This window comes from Leucoraja erinacea, chromosome 30 (genome assembly GCF_028641065.1).
Source record: "Leucoraja erinacea ecotype New England chromosome 30, Leri_hhj_1, whole genome shotgun sequence".
Lineage (NCBI taxonomy): Eukaryota > Metazoa > Chordata > Chondrichthyes > Rajiformes > Rajidae > Leucoraja > Leucoraja erinaceus.
Genome location: NC_073406.1, coordinates 26,026,946 through 26,050,445, shown reverse-complemented (window position 1 = coordinate 26,050,445; position 23,500 = coordinate 26,026,946). Strand labels below are relative to the sequence as shown.

General features: G+C 42.4%; 1 protein-coding gene across 5 annotated transcripts in view; it reads right to left on the bottom strand.

Annotated features, from left to right (window-relative positions):
• The window catches only part of prdm16 (PR domain containing 16), a 733,455-nt gene that overhangs the window by 450,925 nt on the left and 259,030 nt on the right, over positions 1 to 23,500 (bottom strand). The gene's annotated exons all lie outside the window — the stretch shown is intronic.

Sequence of the window (23,500 nt, the reverse complement as noted above, 5' to 3'; positions counted from 1 at the left end):
TTACACCTTTTATCATCATCTAGGCCTTTCCACTATGCTATGTACTGAAAATGTTCACTTGAGTGTACTGCAAAGATTCAACATATTTTAGACTGTTATTTCTGCTGCACTCCCTGTGATTTCTGGTGGTCTCTACTATTACTGCTTTTAAAAAGATTGTTTGCACTTTGCAGAGACTTGTCTACTACAGTTCCATATGTCAGTGACTGTTTGTGGGTTAATAGAACACCCCTTGCAAGTTGGTGAACTATTTTCCGTTTCTCGATTCAACCTATAACGACTGACTTGCTGGTCATTTTTGGCAGATCACATCTCTTCTTGGATAGAATCCTTAATCAATATTGTTACATCTCTCCTTTTTCATTCCACTTTGTAACTCATCTGTAAAACCCATGATAAGGAATGTTAAGTTGCCATCCTGCTCGTCTTTAAGTCAATTTCATGCCACAATTTCATACTCTAATGGGCCTGTCTCACGTAGGCAACTTTTTAGGCGACTGCAGGAGACTATACAGTCACCACATGGTCGCTACGTGGTTGCCGAGGAGCTCCCGCATTCTGGGAAATAGTCACGGTCTCATTATGGTCGCCGTGAGTTTTGCAACATGTTGAAAAATTAGCGGCAACTAGAATGAAGCCGCCATGGAGAGTGGCGAGAATTCTCGTGCCGTTGGTGGGACGGCAGGAAGTCCTAGTGGGTTGCCAGGAAGTTGAAGGTTCTCATAGGTTGTAGCCAGTGCTGACCGGTGAATTTCATTGGCTCATTGGGAGAAAAAAAACGTAAGCAGTAGTTTTCAGAACCAAGGATAACCGACCGGTAATATTAATATCACCGAACCTCACAGCTGTGTATCTCTGGCTTCTTAAAAGTTGTCTTCACTCCTTCTCCCCCTTCTCCCCCCTCTCCCCCCTCTCCCCCCGCCTTTTAAAGGACTTACCATGCATTGTGCTTTAGCTGGCTTAATTACAACGCCAACCTTCCTGTTCATCGCGGTGTGTGTTTCACCAGCCCTGCCCCCCACCTGCACAGCGGGCTGGTGAAGGAAGCGACAATCGCCGGCAGTCGTCTGAAAAATCGCCTAAGTGGGACGGGTCCATAAGCCTATCTGTATGCTCAGTCAATTCCCTAATTTCCAAGGCTCATTGTACGATTATGCTTTGTCAAAATTGATTCTGTTCATATAGCATTTAATTCATCCGCCTTCTAAACTCAGTCGCCTGCTTCAGCCTTGTTTGCTAATCCTCCACACTTACATATTTATTTGTAGTGCTTCTCCTGAATTTAACAGCTGTCAAGTTTCTATGCCCCTACAAAACTAGTAATTAAAATGGAAAGTGTTGATAACATCTGTGAAAAGAACACAGATTAAATGCTTCAAACTGATGACCTATCAATAAAACCAAAGACATCAAAGGTCATTTCCCTAAACTTAGCATTTTCCACTTTTATGTTTACATTAACTGCTCTTTTTTTTTGTTTTTTTGATAGGTTCATAAGTCATAGGAGCACAATTAAGCCATTCAGGCCATTGAGATTACTCCGTTATTCAATCATGGCTGATCTATCTTTCCCTCTCAAACCCATTTTTCTGCCTTCTCCCCGTAATCTTTGACATCCATACTAATCAACTGGGATCAAGTATATCACTGAGGGAGCTTAGAAGCTGAGAAACTTTCTTAAAAAGGGAATCATGAGGGTAACATTTAGGCAGGATATAGCTCTGGTGGATAAGGCTAGGCGATGATCCAAAGATATTTTATAAGTACGCTAAAGGAAAGAGGGTAACCCCGAGAGAGAATAGGGCTCACCCAGAATTCAAAGTAACCATCTATGTGTGGAGATGCAGAAGATGAACAAAGTCTTCAATGAGTATTTCTCCTCTGTTTATACTGAGGAGAAATATATGAAGACTAGGAAATGTGAGTAGTTAATGGAGTCTCGACCTGTCTGTATTATGGTCGAGGAATGTGCTTAACATCCTAAGGCATGGACTTCAGAGATATCCTCATTCTTTAGGAAACGGGGGTTTCCCTCTTCCATCATAGATGAGGCCCTCACTAGGGTCTCCTCGATATCCCGCAGCTCACTCTTGCTCCTCATCCCCCCATTCGTAACAAGGACAGAGTGCCCCTTGTCCTCACCTTCCACCCCATCAGTTGTCGCACACAATCCTCCAACATTTTTGCCACCTACAATGGGATCCCACCACCAGCCACATCTTCCCATCTCCACCCCTTTCCGCTTTCAGCAGAGACCGTTCCCTCCGCAACTCCCTGGTCAACTCATCACTTCCCACGCAAACTACCCCTCCACAGGATCTTTCCCCTGCAATCACAGGAGGTGCAACACCTGTCCCTATACCTCCGCCCTCAACTCCGAACAAGGACCCCAACAATCTTTTTAGGTGAGGTAGAGGTTCACTTACACCTCTTACACCCTCATCTGCTGCACCCGCTCTTCCAGGTGTCTACTCCTAAATATCGGCTGTGTTATGAAAGATTGTGTCTAACGAACCTGATTGAGATCTTTGAGGAGGTAAGTAAAAAGGTTGATAAGGGAAAAGCCATATACGTTATCTATGTGGACTTCGATAAGGCCTTTGAAAATGTTGTGCATGGCAGGCTGCTCTTGAAGGTTAGATCACTTGGGACCCATGGTGAGTTAGTGGCCTGGTTGCAGAATTGGCTTCATGGAAGCAGGGGGGAAATCACTATCAAAACATGGGGACACACGATTTCTTAGTGCCGCACGTGCATACGCGTGCGCGCGAGGCTTTGGAGGCTTCAGCCGTGGGCCTTGTTGACGGTAACATCGGGAGCTGACCTGGTTGGTGACCGACTCCGAACTCCAGCAACAGCAGCTTCATTCGCCCAGAATCGTGGGGCTTCAATCGACCCATTTGCGGGGCCTTTCATCGCCCGGTGGGGACTTCAACATCGGGAGCCTCGATTGCCTCGACGCATCAATTTGACCGCGGGGCGGTGGAAGATCCCGCGGCCGATTTTAAGCCGAGCTGGGCTGGGCAATGAAAAGCCCCGTGAATGCCGAGATTTTTAATAGATTATTTTTTCACCGAGTTTTAAAATCCTGATTACAAAATATGGGGGGGGGGAGGTGGATTGTCCCCCACCTCTCAAAACTTGGGGGAGGCCTCTGATTAGTGGTGAGCCTCAGGGATTGGGGCTGCACCCATTGCTGTTTGTGGTTTATGTCAATAACTCAGATTGAGATGTACAAGGCATGATTAATAAGTTTGCACTGAAGATAGACACAAAATGCTGGAGTAACTCAGCAGGACAGGCAGCATCTCTGAAGAGAAGGATTTTGTGACGTTTTGGGCCGTGACCCTTCTTCAGACTAGGAGTCAGGGGAAAGGGAAACATTTCAGATTCCTTCTTTCCAGAGATGCTGCTTGTCCTGCTGAATTACTCCAGCATTTCGTGTCTATCTTCGGTGTAAACCAGCATCTGCAGTTCCTTCCTGCACATATTAGTAATTTTGCAGATAACACTAAATTTGGTAGCTTAGTAGACAGTGAAAAATACAGTAGGATCTTGATCAGCTGGGTAAGTTGGCTGAGGAATGGTTAATGGAGTTTAAAGAATATTAGTGCGAGGTGTTGCACTTTGGGAATTAAAACCAGTGCAAGATCTTCACAGTGAATGGTAGGACCTTGAGGAGTGTTGTAGAGCAGAGGGATTTAGAGGGTAAAAAAATCAGAAAAAAATAGCTTATTATAGTTTTCCAGAACCAGCCTTGCCAAGCTAAAGAAAAGAACTGATCCAAAGGCAACATTTTGGCTAGCAGTTCCAGTCAAGTCGACTTATGAAGGTCTGTTCCATCGCACTTTCCTCCTGATATCAACAGCGAGCTTACAAAATAATATTAACACCAGCACCACCGATTTATTCACAGCTTTCACCTGATAAGAGTTCCAGTGAACACGGTCATTAAAGTGTTAAAACACAATGTCAAATAAGTTTCTCAAATCTTTGTTTTGAATGAGAAAATTAGCTGCCGCTTTCAAAACTGCTGCATCAACAAAAACAAATGTCTCAACTTTGTCTTTTTCACTCTGTGGCTTTTTTGAAAATGACAAACCCTTTTTTCCCATGGAAATTTCTTCTCTGTAATACGCTTTGTTTAGCAAATGCCAACCCAAGTTTCATTTAAGGTTAATCACAAACAAGAGAATGTAAATAGACAAAGGATATCATACACATCAGTTTTGAATAACCGTTTGCTGGCTGCATGAATAATTTAAATCATCATCACTGGATTATTCAAGCATTGGAAAAAAATGCCTTTTTCTGATCCCCTTAATTCTTGTCTCATCTCTTTTATGTGCTGCAGAGCCCATTTTCTACCAATCTGAATCTGCAGTGAACAATGAGATATATGAAGGCTGAGGAGGTTCTGAAGAATACAGCTCTTGTTGTAAAACTGTGTGCAGTGACGTTGATTAATGACTGTAAGGACATGGACAGAATTTGTGAGAGCCCAGGAAAATTAAAGGACCTGAGGGCACCATAGGGGAAGAAACAGAAAGAGGGGAGTTAGGGGGTGGCAGAGACCCATAGCATGTCCAGCATTTTACTGCGTGTGAGGGAAGGAGAGGGGAGAGCAAAAATGTGAAGTTTAAGACAGTAGGTGATAGAGGGCAGGAACTGTATTTGCTCAAAGTGTGCATGAATGAAGAAGAAAAAGTGTAAAAGAGAAAGATAGTGATGGGATCAGTAAGGAGGGCAGGCAGATTTAGAGAGGAACTTGAGACAGGTTGAGAAGATGGGACGGAGAAAAAGGTAAGAAAAAGAAAGAAGAACTGAAACAAAAGAATGCACAGAAAAGTGAAACAATGTGAAGAAGAGCGAATGCAAACTGGTGAATAATAACACGGGTGAAAGAGGGACATAATCATATAATATCAAAAAGGGTGAAAGACCAAAGGGTAGATAGGGGGTAGAGGGAACATAGGTAAAGAGAAAGAAAATAGATAAATAGGTGAAAATAGTTTTAAAAGGGAGAAAAGGGCAAAAGAGGATGAGATGTAAAAAAATACAAGAAAAAGAATGTGAAGAAAAAAGAATCACACAAGTTTTGTGCCTTAAAATTCTATTGAATTTTGGTGGTATGTTCTATGCAATTACAAATCGAATTAGAAAAGTGATTGTGTACTTCATGCATTTCTGATTCTCCTTTCAAGAAGCACGTGTGTACACAGAGCCACTTGGAGATGCAGAGTAGCATCCTACAGCAAACAACACATGTAATAGCACTTGTGTAAAATTCAACGGCAGGTGCATTGACTGGGGATGATACAGCTCACTCCTGTCTGTGCCTTACAGTTTGGTGATTGGAAAATCTTGCAGGATGTCCCCTTTAAATTGTGCTCTTTATAGCACAATGCAGCTAGACAGTTATACCGATTCCTCATACGATACAACTTTATTTATCCTGGAAGGAAATTGGTCGCTCATGCATTTGATAAGGTCCCACACAGGAGATTAATGGGCAAAATTAGAGCACATGGTATTGGGGGTAGGGTATTGACATGGATAGAGAATTGGTTGTCAGGCAGGAAACAAAGTGTAGAAATAAACGGGTCCCTGTCAGAATGGCAGGCAGTGGCGAGTGGAGTGCCGGAAGGCTCGGTGCTGGGACCGCACCTATTTACAATCTATATTAATGATTTAGATGATGGAATTAGAAGTAACACAAGCAAATTTGCAGATGACACAAAGTTGGGTGGCAGTGTGAACTGCGAAGAGGATGCTAGGAGGATGCATTATGAATTGGACAGATTGCGTGAGTGGGAAGATGCATGGCAGATGCAATATAATGTAGATGAAAGTGAGGTTATCCACTTTGGTGGCAAGAACAAGGAGGCAGATTATTAACTCAATGGTGTCAGATTAGGAAAAAGGGAAGTGCAACGGAGACCTGGGTGTCCTTGTACACCAGTCACTGAAAGTAAACATGCAGGTACAGCAATCAGTGAAGAAAGCTAATGGCATGTTGGCCTTCATAACGAGAGGATTTGAATATAGGAGGAAAGAGGTCCTTCCGCAGTTGTACAGGGCCCTGGTGAGAGTATTGTGTGCTGTTTTGGTCTCCTAATTTGAGGAAGGACATACTTGATATTGAGGCAGTGCAGCGTAGGTTCACGAGGTTAATCCACAGGGAGGCGAGACTTTCATATAAGGAAAGATTGGAAAGACTGAGCTTGTATTCACTGGAATTTAGAAGGATGAGAGGGCATCTTATAGAAAAGTATAAAATTATAAAAGGACTGGACAAGCTTGATGCAGGAAAAAAAAATCTCAATTTTGGCGGAGTCCAGAACCTGGGACCAGAGTCTAAGAATAAAGAGGAGGCCATTTAAAAATGAGATGAGAAATTCACTGGATGAATTTAAAAGAGATTTAGATAGAGCTCTAGGGGCTAGCGGAATCAAGGGATATGGGGTGAAGGCAGGCACGGATTACTCATTGTGGATGATCAGCCATGATCAGAATGAATGGCGGTGCTGGCTCAAAGGGCCATATGGCCTCCTCCTGTATGTTTCTATGTTTCTATCTCTGAAATATTGAACCACCCCCACCATCTGACTGCAAACAAAATCTGAACACAAACAATCTCCTTCTCAGTGACCTGAACTCTCAAGGCCAATGTCCCTTCCAGCAGACTCTCACCATTCTACCTCACTTCAGACCTCTGCCCACCATCACACTACACTCACTCCCAATTTGAGGCATGTACACATCAGGCTCCTTATGTCTACATTCATTTACATTTTGGGTTAAATCTTTTGCATCATTTTCTTTGGCAATGATCAGCTCATATAAAGAATATGCATCGGCCCATTGCTTTTTTTGCAAACCGTACCCTATAAGATAGAATGGCCTCACTAGGACATTTATACAGTTGTAACAATTGTCTCCTTCTGCACAAAATATAGAGAGTTTGACATTTTTTCACTTGAATCTAGGAGTTCTTCGTTTACTATAATCACCCCCCAAAATCTCTATCCACAGTTCTTATGGTAGTCTAGACTCATCTTTTAATCGGGGTGCTGAGTATAGACGTTGGGACATTATGTTACAATTGTAGATGACATTGGTGAGGCCACACTTTGGGTATTGTGTTTGGTTTGGGTCACCCAGCTCAAGGAAAGATGCTATTCCCAGGGTAGGGGAATCAAGTACTAGAGGGAATAGCTTTACGGTGAGAAGGAAAAGATTTAATAGAAATCAGTTGGGCAACTTTGGTGTGTAGAGGGATTGAGCTGCCAGAGGAGGTAGTTGACGCAGATATAATAACAACATTTAAAAGACGTTTGGACAAGTACAGGAATGGATAGGGAAGGTTTAGAGAGATTTGGCCCAAACATGGGCAAATGAGACTAGCTAAAATTTTGCATCTCAATCGGCATGGACGAGTCAGGCCTGAGGACCTGTTTCTGGGCTATATGACTGACAGCAAACAGGCCACTGATTAATTAAACGTTATTATTATTCATTCGCCCCCACCCCCTCCTCCCACCACCCCTCCCTACCACCGCACCCTCAAAGGAAAAGCATCGTCTAAACACCAGCCTCTTCTTGCTCAAAGGAAGAGCTTCCTCGGAAGGAACTGTAGATGCTGGTTTCTCCGAGGATAGACACAAAATGCTGGAGTAACTCAGCGGGACAGGCAGCATCTCTGGCGAGAAGAAATGGGTGACTTTTCTGGTCAAGGCCCTTCGTCAACCCAAAACATCACACATTCCTTCTCCCCAGAAGAGCTTCCTCTTCCGAATATATCCATGCTATTGGTGTAAAACAGGATTTAAAGCAATCACATCAAATAAAAGTTCTAAATGTCCAAAGTAAAACAATGAACCTTAAAATAAATAAGCAAATTGGGCTCCGTTGCCCAGCCTATGAGAGCTAGACTCCTGGTCCTGGAAAGCCCTTGGTTAAACATCCAGATGTCGATAGTCACTACAGTAACCTACTCTGTTACACAATGGGAGCTCTTTGACTTTTCAGTTAATATTTTTTATCTTATTTCCTGTACAAATTTCCAAAAGCCAGCCAGAAGGCCCCAGTCCTGACTTCTAATCTGTGCTGAGTTAGCCCACGTCAGCCTGAGGTAATAATCATCTTTAGTCTCTCCTGGAGTGGGGCAAGGAAGTAAAATATTAGCGCCCTTGATAGGAACAGGAGCAGGAGTAATCATATGCCCCTTGACCCTACTCCACCATTCGATAAGATCACAGCTGATCTGACCTTCCTCACCACCCTCACGATATTCACTGCTGAATGCTTCAGCTTCTGCGACACATCAAAAATAAATCATTCCAAAGGTTATTGACCTTCTGATAGAAGAGATTCCTCTTGTCTTAAATGGGTAGCCCACGTTAGGGAAATATCGAGTCAACATCTATGCTTTCAACTTTCCTCAGACTTACATTTCAAAAATGGAAGTTATAAAGGTATGATGTATATTGGATGGTCATATGTTTGGGGGCTCTACATATGATATTACTTTGGTACCACTTAGACTGTCAGGCTCCACATCAAATTTTTAGTTTAGTTTAGAGATACAGTGTGGAAACCATATAACCATATAACCATGTAACCATATAACAATTACAGCACGGAAACAGGCCATCTTGACCCTTCTAGTCCGTGCCGAACACGTATTCTCCCCTAGTCCCATACACCTGCGCTCAGACCATAACCCTCCATACCTTTCCAGTCCATATAACTATCCAATTTATTTTTAAATGATAAACACGAACCTGCCTCCACCACCTTCACTGGAAGCTCATTCCACACAGCCACCACTCTCTGAGTAAATAAGTTCCCCCTCATGTTACCCCTAAACTTCTCTCCCTTAATTCTCAAGTCATGTCCCCTTGTTTGAATCTTCCCTACTCTCAGTGGGAAAAGCTTATCCACGTCAACTCTGTCTATCCCTCTCATCATTTTAAAGACCTCTATCGAGTCCCCCCTTAACCTTCTCCGCTCCAAAGAATAAAGCCCTAACTTGTTCAACCTTTCTCTGTAACTTAGTTGCTGAAACCCAGGCAACATTCTAGTAAATCTCCTCTGTACTCTCTCTATTTTGTTGACATCCTTCCTATAATTAGGCGACCAAAATTGTACACCATACTCCAAAATTGGCCTCACCAATGCCTTGTACAATTTTAACATTACATCCCAACTTCTATACTCAATGCTCTGATTTATAAAGGCCAGCACACCCCTTGTTGAACAAGCCCTTCAGCCCACCGAGTCAACGTCGACCATTGATCACCCATGGGATAACATAACATAAATATGTTATATAATATAATATTTCTAAATTATAATTTTGCTTTCCAAATCTGGAGACCTTGAGGCTGTTCTTCATGAAATTAGAAAATATCATTCAACCATTCAAATCCTCCAAACTCCAAGTCCTAACTCAACTTCTAATAACCTTTACACTTTTCACTTTTTTTTTGCACATCATTTGCATTACTTTATCAAACTCTTGGCTTCCAATCTTATAATTCTTCCAGCAACATTAAGTGGTCCAATTTCTTAATAAAATGAATCCATTGTTCCTCATTCAGTTGGCCGTTTATTTCAATTTTCCATAACTCCTAAAGAAACGTTTTTCCAAATCTTAATTGTTTCCTCTCGTTCCATTCCTGCTCTTACTGTGAAATTACTTGATCTGAATTTTATCAGTTTCCTTCATCATTTTAAATATAGTGTTGTATTGTATTCCCTGCTCAACAGTCTGTGCTCTAATAAGATGTATAAAAGCTTTAACCTTTCCTCATGGTTCACAGGGAATGATCTCAATGGAGATAATCCCTTAGTCGCTCCTTCTCCTATATTTCTTCAGCCATTTAAAATGAAAGATTAGCTTCATTATCACCACAAGCTCCGCTACACCTTTACTTCTTTCTGACTCTTCTCAATATGGGATGTTGCTTTTATACAGTGGATCACACGGAGCTCAGAAAAGAAAATCAAATCTATACTACCTGGCCCCAGAATGTCATTGGTCTTCCTACAATTTACAGTTCTTCACATTCACTATTGACAATTTCTCTTTTTATTTACCAGCTCTTTTCAACTTTGATGCTGTATTAATATTGAAATTCGGTTATGTATCCCGATTTTCAATGATGCCCAGGGGCTATTAACTCACCCCATCTGATTCTCACTTCATATTTACGAGTCAAAGCAGGTTTCAGTGGAAAATAAAATCATTTGGTGTATAGAACTGAATGTCAATCTAATTTCAGATTCAGTCAACTGATTTTTGATTTAACTTTCCTCCAAAATTCCTTTTCATTCTGCTCCTGAAAATGTTCACTTCATGCTAGGTATTTGGTAGCTTTGAAGCTGGACCCAAGTTATTCCTTACTCAAAAGTATAAATTGTGAGCTAGAAATTGCATCACACATACGCTAAAGTGCTGTAGCACACGAGATCCACACCTATTTTCCCTTGTCCCACGAGTGAATTATTTTCACAAGCATCTCAGACAAGCACATGTGGGCTCTGGAAGTGCCAATTACACTGTTTTCCTCATTAGCACATGCTAAGTACGAGCAATTTCCTGTATCTTGAACATCAGCGCAAGCAAACAAGTCTGACAGACATCATAGTTTTTGAAGAGGAGACCAGAAAAAGTTTAATAACCTTAAGGTTCAAGTCAGTTGAAGCAGCAATAAATCCCTTCTCCCATCATATGCTCTTCGACATTCATGCATGTATAATTTCACTAACACCTCATATACGCATATTTATACAAATGCACAAAATAGTTTGCATGGTTCAATAGCTGTTGAATGCAACTATTCAACTATGGGTACCATTTCATACACAGACATTACAACATGCTTATGAACAAGCTCACTCTTCCTTCAGTGCTAATTACAGTAGCAAGATGGAGGATGCCCTACTGTGACCAAGTTAGTTGGTAGATCTGAGATCATTGAGGGTGATATTGTATTCAAATATGCATTTCTGTCTTCTATTCTAACTCCCCCTCCTCATAATCTCTTCTGCCCAATAGTATTCAAATGGATCAAAACTGCCCCAGTTCGCCCTCCCAATTCTCCCCTGACCATTCTTTTCAGTTGGTCGTACTTCAGAGCCACAGAAAGACAATCTGAACAGGCCTCAAACAACGAGATGAATTATTCAGATGGAGCATGTTATATAATACAATATTGAACCTATCACTCATATCTTCTGACCCACATCCAGGCACTGCATACGTGAGAGTAACCTAGCAGTGGGATCTGCACGTGGTGAATTCCATGCAACCAGGTCTCGGTAAAGGATAAATAAACAAGGAACTGCAAATGCTGGAATCTTGAGTAAAACACAAAGTGGTAGAGTAGCTCAGTGGGTCAGGCATCATCTGTGGAGAGAATGGACAGAAGACATTTTGGGTTGGGACTCTTCTTCGAGAGTCCCAATCCAAAATGCTAGAGTCCATTCTTTCCACTGTGGAAATTATGCTATGTTCACTGCCAGGCAAGCTCACGATTCCACTGTTACTTTGGGTTTGTGGCTGTGTATGTATTCTGTGATTTGTTGCGTCACAGAGTCCCAGGCATCTGAGTGTGCTCTCTCCCAGGCTCCTGGAGAGAATCAGTGAATCTATAAAACACAATTCTGCCATCCTCTCTCTGGATGTTGGCAGCCTTGCTCGCAGCGTCCTCATTTGCTCAGACTGCCTCCACTCATGATGAAGAGTGCAACACAAAGTTAATCTGTCTAGATTCACAGTTGTGTGTGATTGCTATTTCAACAATGTTTGTAATCTCTTCCAGTCCGAGGGAATAACAATCCATCAGTTTGGCTACAACCAATAAGGGTGCACTAAATCAAAGGCACGTGAAAGGCAAACATCTATCGAAGAGCCAGGCTGATTAGCTAATAATTGCATGGTGGTGGTATTGATTAGAAGTATAGGAATGTTTGACATGTTTAATTGTTTAGTCCTGGCTTTCATGATTTGCTCAATAGACGGCTGGGATGGCAAAATGGGAGCGACGCAGAAGGCACGATTTTGGCTTCTCTATTCACGAGAGGTGGACGGCACTGTGAGGTCAGCATTTCTTGATTGTTCCTGGTGCCATTAAAGGTAGCGAGCAGCAGCCTTCCTGACTCACTGCAGCGGCAAGGCAATCTAACTCTGCTGATTTGATTTGCTGTAAGATGAGTGAGCACATGGGAAAGAAACATATATTTCTAAATGAGGATGTCGTCTGACTGAGTACAGGTATTAAAAAAACCCAGCCAAGCATTGCTCCTGCTTTTCTAAGGGATTCAGCTATACACTTTTCCCTGTGATGGGGATGAGATATTCTGGAGTTGCTGCTCTGCACATGGGAAGTGGCACAGATTGCCGGGATGACCTCAGTGCTGGACTGCAAAGATTGCTCAGGGTGATTCATGAAACTGGCAAGTGTATCTGGTTTTTAACTCTGAATAAAGTCATGCATTGATCAATGTCTTCAGGACTGTATTCAGAGAGGTAAGTACACAGGGTTTTTCAGTGTCTTTGGGTCCACACAGAGCCCGGCAGCAATTTCACCTGGAGCACCGACTGCTGAATCAGTTCAGGAGCTGCAGGAAGAATTAAACATTGTACACTTGGACACACAAGGAACTGCAGGTGATGGAACCTCGAGCAAAACACATAGTGATGTAGGAATTCTACGGGTCAGGCAGCATCTGTGGAAGGAATGGACGGCAATGTTTCTGATCAGGAACCTTCTTTAGACTGATTATTGTAGGATGAATTAAAACTGAAAAAGAGAGGTGGTTTCATGACAAAGCCAGTCAAATGATGGAAAATGACAAAAAACAAAATACTGGTTTACAATTTTTTCCCCCTGTTAAGTGATAAGTGGATACGGGTGTGGACAGTTTAATTGGCAGAGGGATGGAGTCAGTGACAAAGGTGAGCGGTGTTAAAGGGATATAAGGGCGTCTGATGTGGAGAGAAGAGGAGGAGTGAGACGGAAGGTCAGAGGGAGAAATATAGGTAGAAGATGAGTTTACGAAACACGGGAAAGAAGCAGGTGACAGGGAGGAGTGGGAGATAATGGGAGAAATTGGTGTGTAATGGGGTGGGGTGCATAGGGAAGAGAGAGAGGTGGGGGAGGTTACTTAATACAATTGAAATACCTATGTTGACACAATTGGATTAGAAGCTATGCAAGTGGGATATGAGCTACTCTTCCTCTAGTTTGAGTGTGGCCTCACTCTGGCAATAGAGGAGGCCCAGAACAGAAAGGTTGCTAAGGGAATCGGAATGGGAGTTAGCAACTGGGAAATCTAGTAGGCCTTGGATGACAGAGCACAAGTGTTCGGTGAAAAGGTTGCCTAGTCTCCGCACATCGGGCACACTGAATGCTGTAGACAAAACTTGAAGATGTGCATGTAAACCTCTGTCTCACTTAGGACTGCTGGAGTACCTGGATGGAGGCAACGGAAGAGGTGTAGGGACAAGTGTTACATCTCCTGTAGTTGTAGGGGACGTATCTGAGTTGGGGCGGATTGGGTGGGAAGGGATGAGTGAACTGTCAAATAGGCATCCTTCTCACCTTAATTTGCCGAGAGGATTGTGAGGAATCAGGGGAGGAATCATTGGGAAAATGATACTGTCTTGTCGCAAGATTGAGATATTTGATTGCTAATGACATCACTGTTTCCCCCTGTACTCAGTACATGAATCCATCCATTGCAGAGTTTTCCCTTTGATTCTCATTGGCTTTGATTTTGATAATGCTCCTCAAAGTCATATGCTTTAACATTAAGGGCAGAAACCATCACATAACCTCTGGTATTTAACTCATTCTTTTGTGTCTGGACCATTGCAACAATAAGGTCAGGAGCCAGATGTTTTGATAAAATCGAAAGTGAGCAGGATTATTCCTGAGTAAATGCCACCTGATAGCATTGTCAATGATATCCTCCATCAGTTTATTCATGATATATGGATTAGATTTGTCCTGCTTTTTGTAGAATACATTGACTTGCAATTTTCCAATCATGCTGGCACACATATTACAGCTATAATGAGCATAGCAGATGTAGGTGCAGAGAATTCCTGATATCTTAAAGAGTGAATTGAATTAGCTTTGGTGAGGATGGCAGAGGAAGGCTGAGATAATTATCCACAAGACATTACAATTTAACAATGTCTGCAGAAGTTTCTGTTTCTCTTTGGCACTCATATTCTAAGATTTACATCAAATGGCTAAATCAAATGGCTTCTGCACGGTAGCTTTTTAATTGGCCACTAGCATTTGTGACCAGACGTGGGAGGATCCCAGAAATGTGATCTTTTGATCCCATGGTTACTTAGCTTTGTACATTGTATGCCATCATTGCCATTCTCTTGTTTTTTAGTTTTAGCAGATTGGCCCCTCACTTGTAGGTACCTGTACATCCGTTTACTGTAACTTGTGAATGCTGGATTTTGAGCTATTTGATTTTTTCTGAATCTTTCCCATTCAGCACAGTGGAGCTACCACAAGAAAAAATAACAAATATCCTGAAAAATATAATTTCATCTCAAGTGTGGTTGCATTTGCCACAGTTAAAATAATCAATCTGAAATCAAATTGTTTGCCCCTTATATTAAGTTTCTCAGCTCTTGCAGTAGATTAGTGAGTCTCCTTAAGGAGATGACACTTCAGTTGGGACATTGATGGTGCCATTGAGTATATTCCATTCAATGGACAATCTGCTGGAGGAACTCAGGAGATTGAATGGCATTTATGGGGGGGAAGAAATTGTTGACTTTTCCAGTCAAAACCCTACATTGGGACTGAGAGTGGAGAGGGAGATAGCCAGAACAAAGAGGAGAAAGGGGGAGGGGAGAGTGAAGGTGATACCTTATTGCTCACCGTGTTTCCGCTAAATGAAGTTCTATAAGGACTATTCATTCATCACTGTGTTAGGGGAGTATGGGGCAATCGACAAGTATACTTCCCTGCATTTGACCAGATATAATCGGTCTTTATTAATCTTAAAGGGCCTGTCCCACTTACGCAATTTTTTCGGCAACTGCCAGCACGCGTCATAGTGGCAGCAGGTTGCCGAAAATGTTCGCCATCGCGCGGTGATGCCTGTATGGTCGTGAGTAGTCGCTCAAAGAGTCGTACCTTTTTCTGGTCGCCGCTGGATTTCCAACATGTTGAAAATTTTCGGCGACCTGCTGCGACTATAACGTGTGCCGGCAAGTCGCCGAAAAAATTGCATAAGTGGGACAGGCCCTTAAGGATTACAATATAAGTTATATTGTAGGTTTTAATAAAAGGTGCTGTTCCTCCAATTTGTGTGTGGCCTCACTCTGACAATGGAGGAGGCCCAGGACTGAAAGGTCAGTATGGGAATGGGAAGGGGAGTTAAAATGTTTGGCAACTGGGAGATTGCAGGGGCAAAGGCACACTGAGCATGGGTTCTGCAAAACATCTTTTGATATTGTAACTTGATACAATTAAGTGGCTTGCTAGGCTACTTCACTCTGCAAATCTAGAATCACATGTAGCTCAACAGACCAAAGAAATATGTCAATTATCTTCCCCAAAGATCATTACTGACGCAGATGAATTGTTTGGTAGCTTCATGTTCATCATTACTGAAACCAGATTTACTTAATTAACTGATTTTAGTTTTTCCAGCAACCTCAATGGGATCCAAATGTATCCCTATGCATCATTAACAAAAGACACTGAGCGAGTTATTCAGTAATTTCACCACAACGCTACTGTTCCGATTAATCTCAGTAATCGGATTTAATTATTTTACTTTTGCAATGACAGAATTTTTGGATAGGAACTCAGAGCTGATGGGCACATATTTGAATATGCTGAGGAGTTCATCCTGTTGCCTATGGCACTTGAAGACCATTCATCACTAAATGGAAAAAGATATACTGATTATATCACTGGTATATGTCCTCACACCATCCAGGCAAAGACAATTGTAAACTTTCACCCTTCAAAACATAACGCTATAAATCCAAGTCTTTACTTCATACCAATTATATCAACAACATCTGAAAATGTAGCTGTACTAAAATTCGATAGAAAAAAAATAATGTTCTTTTCATAAAACTTTTCATTTTCTCTAAGGATTCTTCTGCCACTGGCAACTTGATATCTTGCATATTTTAAACAAACCAAATCTCTTCTGTATCACAGTTTAAGGCAAATAATTATTTCCATACTACATCTCTGAGAGGTTTCGGGGAAACTACAGGATGATCATTCTTCGATAAACAAGAAAATATTATATTCCGGTAATCAGCGCACTTATCTCCGAATTTGTAGTTTTTGACCCCTTGCGGGGTTGAATTTCCCTGCAGGGAATTGAAATAAACTAACAAGCACTAGGGGAGGCTGAGATCCAGAGACAAGGAAGGGGAGGTTGATGAGTTGTAGAGGAAAACTGGAATTAAAGGTAATCAGCCTTCTCATTATTTTGTGACGTTCTAGATTCTAATTTGCCAGGTTTTTTTGTTCCCTGCCCTCAGGTTAAAGGTCCCAATTTAGGAGTGACGTGTATTGGGAGGAGGGGTGGTGTGAAGCAGTATGGAGGAAGCACAATTGAATGCACAAAAAGTCGACTTGCATCGGTGTCCTGCTTAGGATGGTCATTGTATAACCAGTTGCAAACCTGATCGTTTTTGAAGTAACAAGTACAAGAATAATGTAGTCAGGCCATATCCTATATTCATGGAATATGATTGATCATTCAAATAGCTCGTTCACTTGCACACTTGCACATAGTTGATTTTATTTAGAAGGCCTTGTGTGCCTGGCTTTCCAGATCAAATCCATTGTTATGTAAATGAAAACATCCCGAAATTTGTTATATAGTTCAAAGTAGTATGAATGGAACCAGGTGACGCAGACGTCTAATTCATTGTGCAAGGAGCGCCATTGAATTAAAAAAAAAAAGAATGCACATCTTGTGAACTACTCTTATACATTCAATAAGAAAAGCTTTGCCTAGCACTAGTTTCTGACAACATTCCTATGAAAAAACTCCTTCATTGATGAGCACCACCACCTGCATTGATGTTTTTGCGATAGGATTCAGGATACTGGGATAAGTAATTGGCTTACATCTGATCTCCAGAGTAAAACAGGGACCTGCAATCCAATTCTCAGACCCGCGGGTCGCCGACAGGGGAGGTGCCGTGGTAATCTGTCGCGCTGACCTCTACCGGACTGAGGCCAGGCGACCTCCTCTTACCTATCCTTGGACCATGACCCCTCAGATGAGCACCAGGCCTTAATCTCAAGCACCATTACTGGCTTCATCACTGCCGGCTCTCTGCCCCCTAAAGCCTCCAACCTCATCGTACCCCAGCCCCGCACGGCCCAATTTTATCTTCTCCCCAAAATCCACAAACTGAACTGTCCTGGCAGACCCATTGTTTCTGCTTGTTCATGCCCCACCAAATTAATTTTCACCTACCTCGACTCCATCCTATCCCCCGAGGTCCAATCCCTCCCGACCTGTCCAAGAAACCTCACACGCTCTCCATCTCCTCAATGACTTCCGTTTTCCAGGCCCCCACTCCCTCATCTTTACTATGGATGTCCAGTCGCTCTACACCTCCACCCCCCACCAGGAGGGTCTTAAAGCCCCCCGTCTCTTCCTCGACCGCAGAACAAGCCAATTTCCAATTTTGACTCCTCCCACCTCCTCCAGATCCAAAGCATAGCTATGGCCATTCACATGGGCTCTAGCTATGCCTGCCTCTTTGTAGGGTACTCTGAACAATCCCTGTTCCAGGCGTACACTGGCCCTATCCCACAACTCTATCTCCGTTACATTGACGACTGCATTGGTGCTACCTCCTGCACCCATGCAGAACTCACTGACTTTATCAACTTCACCACTAATTTCCATCCTGCACTCAAATTCACTTGAACCATCTCCGACATCTCCCTACCGTTTCTAGATCTCACCATCTTCATCACAAGAAACAGACTATTGACCGACATCTACCACAAACCTACTGACTCTCATAACTATCTTGACTATACTTCTTCCAAACCCTGCTTCCTGTAAAGACTCTATCCCCTACTCCCAATTCCTCCGTCCACGCCGTATCTGCGCCCAGGATGAGGTTTTCCATACCAGGGCATCGGAGATGTTCTCATTCTTTAGGGAACGGGGGTTCCCTCTTCCATTATAGATGAGGATCTCATTAGGGTCTACTCGATATCCTGCAGCTCCGCTCTTACTCCCCCTCCCCCATTCGTAACAAGGACAGAGTCCCTCTTCCACCCCATCAACCGTCGCATACAGCATAAAATCCTCCAACATTTTCGCCACCTCCAACGGGATCCCACTGCTGGCCACATCTTCCCATCTCCACCCCTTTCTGCTTTCCACAGAGACCGTTCTCTCCGTAACTCCCTGGTCAACTCGACCTTTCCCACCCAAACCACCCCCTCCCAGGTATTTTCCCCTGCTGTGAGAAGGGGAGGGGAATTTACTAAAATTATATCTGGATCATTGATTCTGCGATGAAACAGGAGAAGTTGTGTTCTTTGGCAAAGGTGTTTAAAATCAAGTGGCGATAGATGAATAAGGAAAAACTTTCTGGAAACAGACTGGTCATTAACTAGTGGAAGGTTTAAGATGAATGACAGGAGAAACAGAGACATTAAACAGAGACATTAAGGAATCTGGTCTTAAAGTTACCGTCTGAAAGGAATACTCATTGTGAATTTCAAAGGAGAAAAAGATAAGTGTTTAAAAGAAAAAAATAATAGTGCTTTGGGGAAAGTGTAGGTTAATGTAATGAATTGGACATTTTGATTAAAGTTATACATCGGCAAGACCTAATGTAGACTGGGCGATCATTTTCCTGAACACCTTCGCTCAGTCCGCCTGGACCTACCTGATCACCTGGTTGCCAAACACTTCCCATTCCCACACTGATCCTTCTGTCCCAGGCCTCCTCCATTGTCAGGGTGAAGCCAAATGCAAATTGGAGGAAAACCATCTCATATTTTTCTTTGGCTGCTTACAACCCAATGATATGAATATTGATTTATCTAACTTCAAATAACCTTTGCATCCCCCCTCTCTCCATCCCTCCCCCACCCAAGTCACACCAGCTTCAGACATCTTGTTGAGTCTCATTGCCTATACTCGTTTTCACCATGGCCACAGCTGACAATGTCCTATTTCCTTTATCAATGTTACGTTTTTGCATATATTTAATTCATTTGTTATACATCTCTCTACATCGTCTATCTCTCCGATCTCCCTTACCCCTGACCCTCAGTCTGAAGAAGAGTCTCGACCCAAAATGTCAGCCTATTCCTTTTCTCCAGGGATGCTGTCTGACTCGCTGAGTTACTATCGTGTCTATCTTCGGTTGAAACCAGCATCTGCAGTTCCTTCCTACACACCAAAACTGGTCCGATTATCGATTGATACAGACGATTTGGTCTCATTGTCCGACACCCCTGGCCTTCACCTTTCACCCACCAGCCTCCACATCCAACATAGCATCCTCTGACATTCCCATCACCTCCACTGCATTCAGTGTTTCTGACGTGGCTCTCGTTTACATCGGCGTGACCTAGCGTAACTTCAGCGATCATTTCACCGAACGCTTGTGCTCGGTCCGCCTGGGCTTGGTGGACCTCCCAGTTGCTAACCATTCCCTGTCCCATTCCCATGCAGACATTTCTGCCCTGGACCTCCTTCATTGCCAGAGTGAGATCACGCGCAAACTGGAGGAACAGCGCCTCATATTCCGCTTCGGTAGTTTACAACCCAACGGTATGAACATTGAATTCTTAAATTTTAGGTGACCCCTATATTCTTCCTTGCTCCCGCCCTCACTTTCTCATGCACCTCCCCTCCCCATCAGCGTGAAGAAGGGCCCCGACCGACAACATCACCTATCCATGTTCTCCAGAGATGCTGCCTCACCCGGGGAGTTACGCCAGCACATTGTCCAATTACCTAACTTGCCTATATCTATGTACCATTTAATGATATTATTACATTACAAAAAAGCCATATATTTTTTTAACTAACTGAGAGTTATCTCTTGAGTTGCTGTTTGCAAGATCCATAAGATAAGCTTCTAAATTTCCAGAAATGCTGGAAAGCTCTGGTGGGCGAATGTCCCTGCAAAGGAACTTTGCTTTGAAACCATCACATTGCTATTTGTGGCATCTTAACATATGACAATTGGCTACTGTATTTACCACATTGCAATAACAACTGCACTTCTTTGAAATAGTGTTTGTTCAAAGAAAATAGTAAGGCTGAACTCTGTAAAACATTCTGGGACATCCTGATGTTGAGAAAGGCATCATGAGGATCTATGCATTTTGTGGAATCAGCACCCTCAGAAAAGGAAGGCAGAATGCTGACATCAACGTTATATGATGGTTACTCTTCACTCAGATCTCTGCATCTTCTTTTTGTACTTTGTATATGGTCCAGGAGAGAGCCTGGCAGTATCCACTGGCTTTGGTCAAATGGTTTTGGAAAGTCGGGATCTGCTAATCTTGGGCCCCCCCTCTTCGTGCTTCCCTCAGTCTAAATCTTTTCTTATTACCAAATTATCAGGATGTTGCTCGTGCTTTTATTCAGCATTTCCTTTTAATTCTACTCTCCTGCCCATGGGCCTCAGGTAACTAACAGAAAAGCTCAAGCCCTTCAGAATTGCCAACAAAAAAAAAAGAAATTCCTCCCAAATTACCGAAAGAAAGAGAAATCCCAATCTTTTCAATTGCTCTGAATAGCTTACCTAATTCAGCCTGAATTGTGCACAAGCCATGCATTTCCATTCCTACTTCAGACCATTCAGGAGCTTCTGACTTTGGCTAATTCACCAATAATTTAGCTGGTGCTTCCAGCTCCCATTTCTTTATCCCATTGTCCTGAGAACATTCACAGAGTTGAGTGCCCTTTCTTCTCCACTTCATCAACGAATAATGAACCTGCTGCTGTTCTGGGATACCCCCAATCTTTCATCCATTTTGTCAAGCTTCCTTGATTTTTCTCATTTTGTTTTTCAAATTTTCTTCCTTCCTCGGTTCCCAATTACAAATCTTGCTGGATTTACTTCCACAGATGCATGGACCTGGGATCTTGCAGAAATGTTCACTCCCCATGTCAGTCATGGAACTTCAGCAAACGTACAACCAGATTCTCATCTCGCTAAGTGTAAGATAGGAACGGCAAGTAATTCCTTCATTGGGAGAAGATAATTCAGCCCATACCTAATTTGTATAGAATTGTCACATTTCAGTCCATCACAATTGTTTAATATGTCAGTGGTAGATAAGTCAAGTCAAGTCAAGTCACTTTTATTTCTATAGCACATTTATAAAACAACTCTCGTTGACCAAAGTGCTTTACATTGGTGGAGATACTAACATTATACAACAGTGGTTCATGGATTAAGTACATACATGAATACATATATATAGCCCTCCCTCAGAGGACGTCAAGAAAGGCTTGAGAATAAAGATGAGTTTTAAGTAAGGGAATAAGTGCCCTCTGTACCTGCTGATTGGCACTATTTAATGCATACATGTGGATACAAAAGCAGGACACATTACTAGACCACAGTATTACATGTTTTTTTTGTTCTCTCACGTAAGGAATGGAATTCCAACAATACATATTTGCAGAGTTGTGAAATTAGTAAACTTTAAAATAAAAAAAAATGGGTGATAAATTAGAAAAACCAATCTGGCCTCAGCAGTGTTTATTTGGAGAGTTATCAGACCACATACTTCCCAAGTTTCTGTATTTGTCTGATGCTCAGATTTAGAAACATAAATACATTCATGGGTATTTTTAAACACAGAGAAAAATCTAAGGGACAATCCAAAATGGGCAAGGATTAGGCACAACACAAAACGTGGGAGTAACTCAGCGGGTCATGCAGCATCTGGGGAAGGAATGGGTAGGCAATGTTTCAGGGGAGGACCCTTCTACTGACTGCTCCTTCACCAGTATCTCTAAACTAAACTAAACTAAACTATACTAAACAGTCCACCACCTTCAATGTGATCCCGCCACCAATCACATCTTCACATCTACACTCCTTTCCATTTTACTTTTTTGGAGTAGAACAGATGTAGGAGTACACTTGAGAAGGAAATGAAGAGGGCAAAAAGAGGGCATAAGATATCCTTAGCCGATAAGGAAAAGGAGAATCCTCAGAGACTCTGCAAGCAGATTAAGTGAATGAGAAATTAGGGAGAAATTTAACTCCGACAAGTGAAAAATGATGCCTTTTGGGAAGTTGAACCAGGCAAGGGAGGAATATACATAGTGAATGACATAGCTGAGGAATGTTTGGAGAACAGAGAGACCTCGGGGTAAAAGTATATAGCTCCATAAAAGAGGGAGGGGGGGGGGGAGGAGGGTGAAGAAGGCTTGTGGCAGGCTTGCCTTCATCAGACAGGACATTGAACACTAGAATTGGGACATTGCACTACAGCTGTACAAGACCTAGAATATTATGCACAATGCCGGTGATCAACAATATGACAGTGCTGCTAGTTCAGTACTCCCTTAGTACTTCACTGGAGTGTCAGCCTCACACAGGAATAATTCTGCAACACTATTAATGCAGTGGTATTCATTAACCACCCCTCCCCTCAATTACTAAATGTCTAAATCTAAGTGAGTTAATGCTGTGTCTAATATGAGCCAATTGTTTGTAATCTCTGATGATATGAACCAGGGTCTATTTCTTTATATTTGTACAGCAATGGTCATCAGGGGGAGCAGGGTGTGGTATTTAATCTCAGTTTGACAACATAACAATGTTAAAATATAACTTCATATAAAACTGCAGAAACCATGTTCAGATTATAGGCAAAATGTTAATCGAGGATATCCCATATTATTTATTTGTGGTAACTATGTGTAAATTTAGAAATACAGATGAAGATAACAGAACCTTTCCACCGTATATTAAGGTTACATGATTTTGCTTTTGGGTCAAATCCCTTTCCTTTGTCTCTATCCCACAACTATTGGCATAACCATTAACCATCAATGTCCTTTGCAATACGTGAAAGCTACCACAGTTCCAGAATCCTGTCAATGAATCAAAGCAAGTGACTGGTGCACAGACTCTCTTCCTCCGCAGACTAGCTCCCTGTGCCTGGCCTCAGAACAGCAAGTTCAAGGAGGAGACAAATACAGGTTTGAATATGGTCTCTTAAACTGAGATCCAATGTCACAATTACAATAGAATGTTGACAATTACCAAAATAGTTGTTGTTCCACTGCATCGAAGTACATTGAGTTAGATAGAGCTCTAGGGGCTGGTGGAACCAAGAGATATGGGAAGAATGCAGGCAGGGGTTATTGATTGGGGATGGTCAGCCATGTTCACAATGATTGACGGCGCTGGCTCGAAGGGCCGAATGGCCTCCTCCTGCACCTATTTACTATGTTTCTATGAAAG